General features: G+C 51.1%; 1 protein-coding gene across 4 annotated transcripts in view; it reads left to right on the top strand.

Moving 5' to 3' along the window:
- The first annotated feature begins 233 nt into the window (after positions 1 to 233).
- The window catches only part of IL34 (interleukin 34), a 74,323-nt gene continuing 61,848 nt past the window's right edge, over positions 234 to 12,708 (top strand). Inside the window, exon 1 of one of the 4 annotated variants that reach the window (XM_007993684.3) lies at positions 234 to 436. The gene's annotated coding sequence lies outside the window, so the exon portion shown is untranslated. Of the gene's footprint in view, positions 437 to 11,769; positions 11,856 to 12,708 lie in introns of those variants that run through there. The other 3 variants (XM_007993683.3, XM_073015558.1, XM_073015557.1) reach the window with 3 other exon arrangements.

Here is a 12,708-nt window from a genome sequence, read left to right as displayed (position 1 = left end):
GAGAAGAGGCTTTTGTCTGGGTCCGAGTGTTCTGGAGAGGAGCTGGGGTAGTCCCTTAGAACAGTCCAAGCTGCCTGGGAGCCAGGGCCTGCATTCTGGGCACTTCTCGTAGTCAACTGGCCGGCACCCTCAGTCAGAGCAGTCCCCTGGCTGGTCCTCTGGGTTGAAGGCTCCCTCCTACTCCACACTCCAAGGCAGGCGGGGGCCACGTGGCCCTGCCCCGCCCCTGCTGGCTTCGGTTCCTGAGCAGAGCTGCAGAGGCCTGCTTTCCCCGCCCTTCTCATCAGACGGGAAGCCTGGACTGTGGGCTGGGGGCAGCCTCAGCCTCTCCCACCTGGCAGCCACTGCCCGTGGCCCTTAGGCACCTGCTTGGGGCCCTGGAGCCCCTTAAGGCCACCAGCAAACCCTAGGAGACCGAGGCTTGGCACGTGAACAGGTAAGAAGGCATCAGGCTTTCTCTCCCATGCCTGGCTTTCCTCTGCCTCTGACGGCCTGGCTTCCCCACCCCGATTCTGCTGCTGCTTCACCGATCCCAGGAAGAGGGACTTGAGCTAGACTTGACAAAGACAGTCCCAGCCAAGACTCTCTGAAGTATGCCTCAGAGAAGTATGCCTCAGCAGAACTGTCTGCCCTGGGTTTCAATTTTTCACCTTTGCCTTCATCAGCCTTGCTGGAAAAAACAGATCCACATAACCATAAAGCAAGTCATTTCTCTGTGTGTGCCCTTCGGAGTTTAGTCAGTTGACAAACCTACATTTTCATATGGTTGGCATGGGTCATGGGGCGCTGCTCCACTGTATATTGCCGTAGATCTTTGGACCTTAATGTACTGTGTGTGTGAACTATCACTTGCATGTATTACTTTATCAAAAATCAGTTGATTTGGCCGGGCACAGTGGCTCACGCCTGTAATCCCAGCACTTTGGGAGGCTGAGGTGAGTGGATCACTTGAGGTCAGGAGTTTGAGACCAGCCTGGCCAACATGGTGAAACCCCGTCCCACTAAAAATATAAAAATTAGCTGGGTGTGGTGGCGCATGACTGTAATCCCAGCTACTCGGGAGGCTGAGGCAGGAGACAGACTTGAACCCGGGAGGTGGAGGTTGCAGTGAGCCAAGATCACACCACTGCACTACAGCCTGGGCGACAGAGTGAGACTATGTCTCAAAACAAACAAACAAACAAACAAACAAACAAAAACTTGATTTCAAGTTCTTTAAAGGAAAGAGGCAAAAAAGTCAACAGCATAGGTAAACCTTTCTCATGCAGATGGGATTTCTGAAATTAAAATGAAGTGTTCTGCTTTTACGCTTTTCTTTTCTTTTCTTTTCTTTTTTGAGATGTTGTCTTGCTGTGTCACCCAGGCTGGAGTGCAGCCACGTGATCTTTGTTCACTGCAACCTCAGCCTCCTGGGTTCAGGTGATTCTCCTGCCTCAGCCTCCCAAGTAGCTGGGATTACAGGCACCCGCCACCACGCCCAGCTAATTTTTTATAGTTTTAGTAGAGACGGACTTTCATCATGTTGGCCAGGCTGGTCTTGAACTGCTGACCTCAAGTGATCCACCCACCTTGGCCTCCCAAAATGCTGGGATTACAGGCATGAGCCACCGTGCCTGGCTAACTTTGCACTTATTTTTAAATGCACATAAACCAACTAACTAGATGTTGTTTTAAGGTCCACATGGTATTCGCCAAGTTAACAGACCCCTCCCTGGGCGGGCAGCCTCTGTCCACTGATGGTGAAGTTGAGTTGCTTTTAGGTGTTTTGCAATGAATAATTCGACTTTTATGGACAACTCTGTGGAAATAACTTTTCTTTTATTTTGGTATTTGAAGTTGTTGGTTTTTCCCCCTTCTCTTTGGAGTTTATTCTGCATCCAGAATGAATACTCCGGACCAAGGACAAGAACATTTTTGCAGCTCAGCTCATGTTATGTGTGGGGTCAGCTCACTCATGAGAATTACGGGACTAATTTACTGATTTTCAGGGCCATGGTGGCAGAATGGGCTGGGCGGGGGACTTGAGATCTCTGGGATTTCTCAGGAAGGGGACAGAGACCGTCTAGCGTAGTGGTTAGGAGCTTGGCTTTTAGAAGGCTGACTAGCCTGGGTTTGTATGCAGTAGCTGCCTGACCATGAACTTCCACCACATAACTTCATTGTGCCTCGGTTAGTTCACATGTAAAATTGAGGTTATAAAACTTGTTAGGGGCCAGGCATGGTGGCTCATGTCTGTAAGCCTAGCACTTTGGGAGGCTGAGGTGGGTGGATTGCTTGAGCCTAGGATTTCGAGACCAGCCTGGGAAACATGGTGAAACCCTGTGTCTACAAAAACAAAAACAAACAAAAACAAAAACTTGTTAGGAATGTTGGAAGTCAGAGATCCTGTTTGTGAAGCATCTAGCATAAGATGTGGTGCTTAACAAGCACCCCTGGAGGCCCCTTCTTCCCCAAGCCTGGGGCTTTAACAAGCCAGGCAAAATTGAGAAGGTCAAGGACATCTTCTTGGCCTAGATGCTATTCTTACCCAGCTTCACGGTAACTAGAGTGAAAGGCTTCATTGCCTGTTCAAGGATATTTTGACTAGGCCTCTGTCTGTCCCAAAGCTGACACGTGGAGCATCAAGCTCAGGCCTCCCTCGGGGGGACCCCAAGCTTTCATCCACCTCTGTTGTCACAACTGGATGCCACCATTCTTATCTCTCAGCCACCCTCCTCAACATGCAGGTTTAAGGGATCCCTGGACAGACTGGAGAGTTCCCGGAACGTCTGCAGGTGCACCTGCCCAGCCCCAGCCTGCTGTCACTGGGGTAGGTTACGCACATGGTTCGGCAGAAGGAGCATAGGCTCTGGAGCTGGTCGGACTGGATTCCGGTCCCGGCCGCACCACTTCCCATCTGTGGGCAGTCACTGGACCTCTCTGACCCCCAGTTTCCTCATTTGCGAATGGATGTGTTAATATCTTTGGCCTAGAATTACATGAGATCACACAGATAAAGCAGTAGCCCCAAGGAGCCCTTACCGTGAAACTCAAGGCTGCACTCCAGAGCCTTCGGGAAGGTACTGGAATTAGCCACAAAGGACAGGCAGAAAATCCATGTGTTGATTTTCTCGGACAACAAACATTGATTGGGTTGGCCGGCCCTGTTGCTGGGAACCAGGGGGAGACGTGCACAAGATGCCTGTCTGCTATTGACATAGGCTGTAGGGAGAGGGGGAGTGGGAGATGCATTGAGGGGAGGCGGTGGGGATAAGATTTTGAAGAGTTTTGAAGATCAAGTGAGAATTTGGATTTGATCTCAATGATAAGGAGTTTTTTTTGTTTTTTGTTTTGTTTTGTTTTGTTTTGTTTTTTGAGACGGGGTCTCGCTCTGTCCCCCAGGCTGGAGTGCAGTGGCGCGACCTCGGCTCACTGCAAGCTCCGCCTCCCGGGTTGACGCCATTCTCCTGCCTCAGCCACCTGAGTATCTGGGACTACAGGTGGCCGCCACCTCGCCTGGCTAATTTTTTGTATTTTTAGTAGAGACGGGGTTTCACCGTGGTCACGATCTCCTGACCTTGTGATCCGCCCACCTCGGCCTCCCAAAGTGCTGGGATTACAGGCGTGAGCCACCAAACCCGGCTGTTTTATTTATTATTATTATTATTATTATTATTATTTAAATTTATTTATTTATTTTTTTTGAGACGGAGTCTTGCTCTGTAGCCCGGACTGGAGTGCAGTGGCCGGATCTCAGCTCACTGCAAGCTCCGCCTCCCGGGTTTATGCCATTCTCCTGCCTCAGCCTCCGGAGTAGCTGGGACTACAGGCACCTGCCACCTCGCCCGGCTAGTTTTTTGTATTTTTAGTAGAGACGGGGTTTCACCGTGTTAGCCAGGATGGTCTCGATCTCCTGACCTCGTGATCCGCCCGTCTCGGCCTCCCAAAGTGCTGGGATTACAGGCATGAGCCACCGCGCCTCGCAATGATGAGGGGATTTAAGCAGGTTTTGAGACGCCTATTCTGTCAGCTTCGAGGGATGAAGCTAGTGTAGGCAGCTGATGTCGTTGGTGGCCTGGTATGCCTCCAGCCTTCCCCTGCATCTCAGGGGCCCTAACTGTACTCAAAATAAATAACTGCAAAGAGAGGGGTTTTCAGGACAGGCCTGGGTCAGGCAAGCCTAGCCTGGGAGTTGAGGCCCTGGTGCTGGGTTCTGGTCCCAGCCCCACCACCAGAGCATGTAGATCTTTCCTTCTTGTCTCAGAGGAGGACTCTGTTTCCCAGGCTGCAGTGCAGTGGCGTGATCTCGGCTCACTGCAGTGCAGTGGTGTGATCTAAGATCTCTGCCTCCTGGGTTCAACGATTCTCATGCTTCAGCCTCCTGAGTAGCTGGGATTAGAGGTGCGTGCCACCATGCCTGGCTAATTTTTGTATCTTTAGTAGAGATGGGGTTTCACCATGTTGGCCAGGCTGATCTCGAACTCCTGACCTCAAGTGATCCACCCACCCCAACCTCCCAAAGTGCTGGGATTACCAGTGCCTGGTCCAGGGCAATTAGGCCTCTTTTTTTTTTTTTTAACTCTTCAGCTAAAAGAGGAAGAGGTGATTTATTATATGGTGGTTACGCTCGGCCACAAATAAACACAGAAATAGTCCAGAATGTGACAAGTCCAGGGCAGAGGACCAACATGGGCAGTTTTGTTTATGAGCAAGGTGGGTCTCAGAGGTGATCGGCGATCAGAGGGCGATGAAGTTCTAGATCCATTGAGACAAGCTCTAGATAGTAGCATGCAGTCCCAGAGCTTGTACCAGCATCCCCAGCGCCTGGCATTCCGTGTTGCTGCTCCTGTGGTCTCCACGGTGCAACAAGCTAGCGGCTTACTTGGACTTCTGCCTCATCTTTCTTCTTTTGTGCTTCAGCCTGCGCATTCACTTCTTCCTCCACTTGGCTCTCATGGCGCAGAGGTTTCCAAGAACATGGCGCTAAGGCCGAGAGTGCAATTAGGCTTCTTACAGCTCTTTCCTTCTGGGGGTTCTGTACAATGTTTCTGGAAGCCACAACTCCCCTTCCCCTGCCCCCAAGGCAATACTGTCCTGTGGCCTTCCCTGACCCGGCCATAGGAGGGAGAGACATCTTGTCCCAGATGGGCAGTGTGGCCTTGAGAGAGACTCCATGGAAGTCTGAGAACTGTGGCTTCCAGATGTGGGACAATCTTGGGGTGGTTCTGGGCTCCAGCTGTCATGCATGCTTGCGTATGAGGGCCACGTCTCATAAGTAAGGGGCAGTGTCCCCTGAGACCTGGGCTGCAACTGGCCTGGGAACCTGCTTCCTGAGCTTCCCAGGGGCTGCCTGGAGAGCTCCGTCCATGCATCCCAGCACGCCTGGAAAACAGTCAGGCCTTCCCCTTGGGGTCCTCTCCACGTCGGGGGATGTGGATGGGTTGAGACTTGCCTATAGCTAGAAAGGTTCAGGTCAAAATGATGAATTGGAAAGGCCAAAGAGATGTGGACTTCCCAGCAGCCCCTGGGAAAAGTCAGCGCTCTGCTGCAGTGCTCATGCCTCTCCCGCATGAGAAAGTCCACACTCTGGCCAGGACTCCACCACCAAGTCCCAGCTGCCCTTTGGCTTTGTCACCCAGGCATCTTCTCAATTATTCCTTTCTCTCTTTCCCAAGAACCAACACTTTGCTGTTTCCTTGTCTTCCTGCTTTCTCTCTCTCTCTCTCTCTTTTTTTTTTTTTTTTTTGAGACAGATCCTTGCTCTGTCACTGAAGCTAGAGTGCAATGGCACGATCTTGGCTCATTGCAACCTCTACCTCCTTGGTTCAAGCGATTCTCTTGCCTCAGTCTCCGGAGTAGCTGAGATTACAGGCTCCCGCCACCACACCCAGCTAATTTTTGTATTTTTAGTAGAGACAGGGTTTCACCATGTTGGCCAGGTTGGTCTCGAACTCCTGACCTCAGGTGATCTGCCCACTTTGGCATCTCAAAGTGCTGTGTATACAGGTGTGAGCCACCGTGCCTGACCATCTTAATTATTTTTAAGGGTACAGTTCACTAGCATTAAGAAAATCCATGTTGTTGTACCACAGATGGTACATCAAACAGAAACTGTCTATTAAATGACTCCCCAAACTCCCCCATTTCCCTCCTCCCAGCCTCTGGGTACCACCTTTCAGATATCTGTCTTCGTGAGTTTCACTTCTGTAAGTGCCTCTTGTAAGTGGAATCATAATCATACAATATTTGTCTTTTTGTGACCGGCTCATTGCCCTTAGCATAATGTCCTCAAGGAGTCTTGCTCTGTCATCCAGGCTGGAGTGCAGTGGTACAAACACGACTCACTGCAGGCTCAAACTATCCTCCCACCTCAGCCTCCCAGGTTGCTAAGACCACAGCCTCGTGCTACCATACCTAGCCAATTAAAAAAAAATTTTTTTGAGGCTGGGCGTGGTGGCTCAAGCCTGTAATCCCAGCACTTTGGGAGGCCGAGACGGGCGGATCACGAGGTCGAGAGATCGAGACCATCCTGGCTAACACGGTGAAACCCCGTCTCTACTAAAAAATACCAAAAAAACCTAGCCGGGCGAGGTGGCGGGCGCCTGTAGTCCCAGCTGCTCGGGAGGCTGAGGCAGGAGAATGGCATAAACCCGGGAGGCGGAGCTTGCAGTGAGCTGAGATCCGGCCACTGCACTCTAGCCTGGGCAACAGAGCGAGACTCCGTCTCAAAAAAAAAAAAAAAAAAAAAAAAAAAAAAGTACCAAAATTAGCCAGGCCTGGTGGTGCACACCTGTAGTCCCAGCTACTCAGGAGGCTGAGGCAGGAGAATTGCTTGAACCCGGGAGGCGGAGGTTGCAGTGAACTGATATTGTGCCACTGTACTCCAGCCTGGGTGACAGAGGGAGACTGTTTTTTTTAGAGACAAGGTCTCCCTATGTTTCACAGGCTGGTCTTGAACTCCTGGGCTCAAGCAGTCCTCCCACTTCAGCCTCCGAAAGTGCTGGGATTACAGGCGTGAGCCACTGCATCTGGCCTCCTTGTTTTTTGTTTTGTTTTGTTTTGTTTTGTTTTGTTTTGTTTTGTTTTGAGATGGAGTCTCGCTCTGTCGCCCAGGCTGGAGTGCAGTGGCGTGATCTCGGCTCACTACACTTCAAGCTCCGCCTCCCGGGTTCACGCCTTTCTCCTGCCTCAGCCTCCCAAGTAGCTGATACTACAGGCACCCGCCACCACACCTGGCTAATTTTTGTATTTTTAGTAGAGACAGGGTTTCACCGTGTTAGCCAGGATAGTCTCAGTCTCCCGACCTCGTGATCCACCAGCCTCGGCCTCCCAAAGTGTTGGGATTACAGGCATGAGCTGCCACGCCCGGCCCCGGCCTCCTTGTTTTTAAGGCTGAATGTGTATATATATATACCATATTTTGTTTATCTATTTACCTGTTGATAGATACTTGAGTTGCTTCCATCTCTTGGCTATTGTGAAAAACGCTTCTACAAACATGAGTATACAAAAATCCCTTCAAGGCCAGGCCTGGAGGCTCACATCTGTAATCCAGCACTTTGGGAAGCAGAGACGGATCACTTGAGTCCAGGAGTTGGAGATCAGCCTGGGCAACATGGAAAGACTTCGTCTCTACGAAAAATAACTGGTGGTGTGTGTGCCTGTAGTCCCAGCTACCTGGGAGGCTTGAGTCCTGGAGGTTGAGGCTGCAGTGAGCTGTGTTTGTGCCACTGCACTCCAGCCTGGGTGACAGAGCAAGACCCAGCCTCAAACCAAACCAAACAAAAACAAATGTGTCACCACTCAGAGGAGCCTTAATCCTAAGGCTCTGCCACCCCCTCCCATGGTGAAGGGCAGAGTGACGTGGGGTAGATGTGGGGTACAGAGGAATGGCAGGCACCGTCCTGGGCCTGCCCTCCAGCCTGGCATGTGTGTCTGCTGCTCACTGAATGCTCACAGCTCCTTGCAACTGAGTCTCCCCCGTTTTACAGATGAAGAAATCGAGGCATAGGGAAGTCTCCCAGCTTGCCCATGGTCACACAGGCAGGAGGTGGCAGTGATAAGATGTGACCCCAGATGGGCTGTGCCCTGGTCCACCTGTGGTGGCCACCTGGTTTGGTCACCTTGCTGGTGGGCCCCCTGCTCTCCTGCAAGATAATCCAAGATGTTGCCGGCTCATTTGGCAGCTGCCAAGCTAGCCCTGGCGCCCTGCTCCTGCCTGCGTGAGATGGAGGCCCCTCCCAGAATGCTAGCTAGTGTCAGGGTCAACTAGGTCAGGGGGATCCAGGGGCTGGGGTCAGTCTTGCAACTCTCAGGGGTGGTCTCCTTTGGGGTCACTGCCTTCTCCCTGGCCAGGCCCTGGGTGGAGATCAATGCTGGAGGCCCTAGGGTGGCCATGGAGCAGTGACACAGCAAGGATTTGTGGGGATGGGGGCTGCTGAGAGCACCACACAGCCGCAGACCGTGCTGAGTTGTTTTGTTTGTTTGTATGTTTGTTTTTTGAGATGGATTCTTGCTCTGTCACCCAGGCTAGAGTGCAGTGGCGCGATCTTGGCTCACTGCAAGCTCTGCCTCCTGTGTTCACACCATTCTCCTGTCTCAGCCTCCCGAGTAGCTGGGACTACAGACACCCACCACCACGCCCAGCTAATTTTTTGTATTTTTAGTAGAGACGGGGTTTCACCGTGTTAGCCAGGATGGTCTCCATCTCCTGACCTTGTGATCTGCCCGCCTCGGCCTCCCAAAGTGCTGGGATTACAGGCATGAGCCACTGCGCCCGGCCGATAGTGCTGAATTTGAATCCCAGCTCTGCCACCCGCTGCCTGTGGGACCTTGGCAGAGTCACCATGCCTCTCCAGTCCTACTTTCCTAAGCTTAAAATGGGGAAAAATACGGAATCTCCCTGTAATACACTACCCCACACCCTTCAGGATGGCTGCTATCGAAAAAAAAAAAGCCAGAAAATGGCTGGGCGTGGTGGCTCATGCCTGTAATCTCAGCACTTTGGGAGACCGAGGTGAGCGGATCACTTGAGGCCAGGAGTTCGAGACCAGCCTGGCCAACATGGCGAGATCCTGGCTCCACTAAAAATACAAAAATTAGTGGGGCGTGGTGGTGCACGCCTGTAGTCCCAGTTACTCAGGAGGCTGAGGAATAAGAATCACTTGAACCCAGGAGGCAGAGGTTTCAGTGAGCAGAGGTCATGCCACTGCATTCCAGCCTGGGTGACAGAGTATGAGACCCTGTCTCAAAAACAAACAGAAAATAATATGCGTTGGTGGGATGTGGAGGAACTGGCACCTTGAGCACAGTTGGTGGGGATGTTAATTGGTGCAGCTGCTGTGGAAACTAGTTTAGTGGTTCCCGAAAAAATTAACAAATGGAGGCCAGGTGCGGTGGCTCATGCCTGTAATCCCAGCACTTTGGGAGGCTGAGGTGGGTGGATCACCTGAAGGTCAGGAGTTCAAGACCCAAGACCAGCCTGGCCAGCATGGCGAAACCCCATATCTACTAAAAATACAAATATTAGCCAGGCACATGCCTGTAATCTCAGTTACTCAGGAGGCTGAGGCAGGAGAATCACTCGAACCTGGGAGGTGGAGTTTGCAGTGAGCTGAGATTGCTCATTTCACTCTAAGCCTAGGCAGCAAGAGTAAAACTTCATTTCAAAAAAAAAAAAAAATTAAAGATAGAATCACCATACAATCTAGCAATCCCACTTCTGGATATATACCGAAAAGAACTAAAAACAGAGTCTCAAACAGATATTTGCACACCCATGTTCATAGCAGCACCAATCACAGTAGCTAAAAAGGTAGAAGCAATTCAAGTGTTCATGAACAGATGAATGGAAAAAAAAAGTGCCATAAATATACACAATGTGGTATGATTCAGCCTTATGGAGGAAGGGAATTCTGACATATGCTACGACATGAATGAACTTTGGGGAAATCGTGTTCAGTGAAATTAGCCAAGCACAAAAGATAAATACTGTATGATTCTACTTATGTAAGGGGCTAGAGTAGCCAGATTCATAGAAACAGAAAGTAGAATGTTTCTATGGTGGTTGCCAGGGGCTGGGGGTGGGGAAGGAGGAATGGATATAAAGTTTTCGTGTTATAAGATGAAAAGTTCTGGAAATGGATGGTGGTGATGGTAACACAATAATATAAATGTATTTAATGCCACTGGAAAAAAAATGCTAGCTGAGAGTGGTGGCGGGCGCCTGTAATCCCAGCTACTTGGGAGACTGAGGCAGGAGACTTGCTTGAACCCGGGAGGTGGAGGTTGCAGTGAAGCAACATCATGCCACTGCACTCCAGCCTGGGCAACAGGAAACAGAGTGAGACTCTATTTCATGAAAAAAAAGAAAAAAAAGTTGAGTTGGTCAAATGTTTTTTAACTTTTATTTTAGGTTCAGGGGTACACATGCAGGTTTGTTACATAGGCCAACTCATGTCATCGGGTTTTGTTGTACAGATTATTTCATCACCCATGAATTAAGCCCACTATCCAATAGTCATCTTTTCTGCTCCTTTCCCTCCTCCCACCCTCCATCCTCAGACCCCAGTGTCTGTTGTCCCCTCTGTATGTCTGTGAGTTCTCATTATTTAGCTCCCACTTTTGCAGTATTTGATTTTCTGCTCTGTGCTACTTTGCTGAGGATAATGGCCTCCAGCTCCATCCATGTTCCTGCAAAAGACATGATCTCATTCTTTTTTTTTTTTTTTTTTTTTTTTTTTTTTTTTTTTTTTTGAGACGGAGTCTCGCTCTGTCGCCCAGGCTGGAGTGCAGTGGCCGGATCTCAGCTCACTGCAAGCTCCGCCTCCCGGGTTCCGGTCATTCTCCTGCCTCAGCCTCCCGAGTAGCTGGGACTACAGGCGCCCGCCACCTCGCCCGGCTAGTTTTTTTTTTTTGTATTTTTTAGTAGAGACGGGGTTTCACCCTGTTAGCCAGGATGGTCTCGATCTCCTGACCTCGTGATCCGCCCGCCTCGGCCTCCCAAAGTGCTGGGATTACAGGCTTGAGCCACCGCGCCCGGCCATGATCTCATTCTTTTTTATAGCTGTGGTACATTTTACCTTTTGTGGGTTTTTTTTTACCCTTTTTTTTTGAGACAGAATTTCACTCTTGTTGCCCAGGGTGGAGTGCAGTGGTGTGACTTCGGTTCACTGCAACCTCCGCCTACTGGGTTCAAGTGATTCTCTTGCCTCAGCCTCCTGAGTAGCTGGGACTACAGGTGCCCGCCACCACGCCCAGCTAATTTTTGTATTTTTAGTAGAGACAGGGTTTCACCATGTTGGCCAGGCTGGTCTTGAACTTCTGACCTCAAATGATCCGCCTGCCTTGGCCTCCCAAAGTGTTGGGATTACAGGCATGAGCCACCGCACCCAGCCTTACCATGATTTTTAAAAACAAGGGAAAAAATAGTAGGTCCTTTACAGGGTTGGTGAGGACTGGATGAGCCAACACATGTGAACTGTGTTACTAGCATCAGGTCTGCGGGAATCCAAGGCTTTCTGCCTTCAGAGAGGTGTTGACAGAGAGCTGGAGGGACCCATGCAGGGGAGGGGCGTCTGTGTTCCTGTGGAAGTCATTACTCCATTCCGCAGAAGCTGCTCATGGAGGGAGAGGGCTGGGGTTCAGGGAACCCTTCCTGGAGCCTTGATGGGGCCCCGCTTGTGTGGGATTCCTAGCATGTGTGGGATGGGCAGATTCCAGACATTGGAAAGTCCCTGGCAGAAAAATCACTCCCACTAAGGGGCAGTTGTAGGGAGGAGATTTGGGCTCACCCTAGAGAACTCATGATCAGAGATGTCTGCATGAGGAACAGAGGCTGCTTTGTGAAGTGGGGAGCTCCCCATTAGTGGAGGCAGGTAAGGAGGTGCCTGTTCGAGGTGGGAGTGGAGCCAAGGCTGTGTACCTCTGAGGCTGTGCACCTCTCTGATGTGACCCAGTCCAGACAAAAATTGTATATAACAAGCCACTGTAAAGGCGGTGCTCGGGTCAGAGGGAGGGGCAGCCAGGTGGGAGGCTTGTGCTAGGTCTAGCCCAATAGCACAGAAGTAGCTGGTGCTGTTTCCACTGGGCCAGGTGCTGTGTTAAGCTGAACAGGCTTGATCTCAGATCCTTACCACAGCCCTGTGCGGTAAGGGCTGTCAATACCTGGAAACCAAGGCTCGGAGGTTAAGTCACCTGCCCAAGGTTAGCCAGCAGCTGGCATTGCTGGGATTCGAACCCAGGCAGTCTAGCTTGGCCCTCCATCCTGGGTGGTAGTCTCCCAAACCCGTCCCCCCACAAGCTGGCCTCTCCCTGCCCCCTGTGCCAGCCCCTGGCAGCCAGTTCCTGGGGTCAGGGGTGCGCTGCCACCCCCACAGTACAGATGTAGCTGTTGTACCCTCCCCGCTGCTGGTGCGCTGCCCCTCCCTCTGGCTGCCTTCACACTGTCAGCACTGGCTGCTCTGTGGAGCCAGAGCCGGCCCCAGCCTGCTCGGGTCTCCGGGGTCTCAGGACAGCACTGTGGGGACCATGTCGACCGAGACTGGGAGAGCCAGGCTCCGTGTCACTCAAAACCTTCCTTCTCCTGCCATTCAATGAGACACTGTTAATAACTCTCTTCCAGGCCTCAAAGTCTGTTCCATAGCCGCTGAGCTGATTTTGCCTTTTGTGCAATTGTGTTTTCCAACTCAGCTCTCTGGGTGCCAAGACCTTGTCCACATGATTCAATTT

This window comes from Chlorocebus sabaeus, chromosome 5, assembly GCF_047675955.1.
Source record: "Chlorocebus sabaeus isolate Y175 chromosome 5, mChlSab1.0.hap1, whole genome shotgun sequence".
NCBI classification, from domain to species: Eukaryota; Metazoa; Chordata; class Mammalia; order Primates; family Cercopithecidae; genus Chlorocebus; species Chlorocebus sabaeus.
The sequence above is the reverse complement of the archived record's forward strand: the minus strand, read 5'-3'. Positions and strand labels throughout refer to the sequence as shown.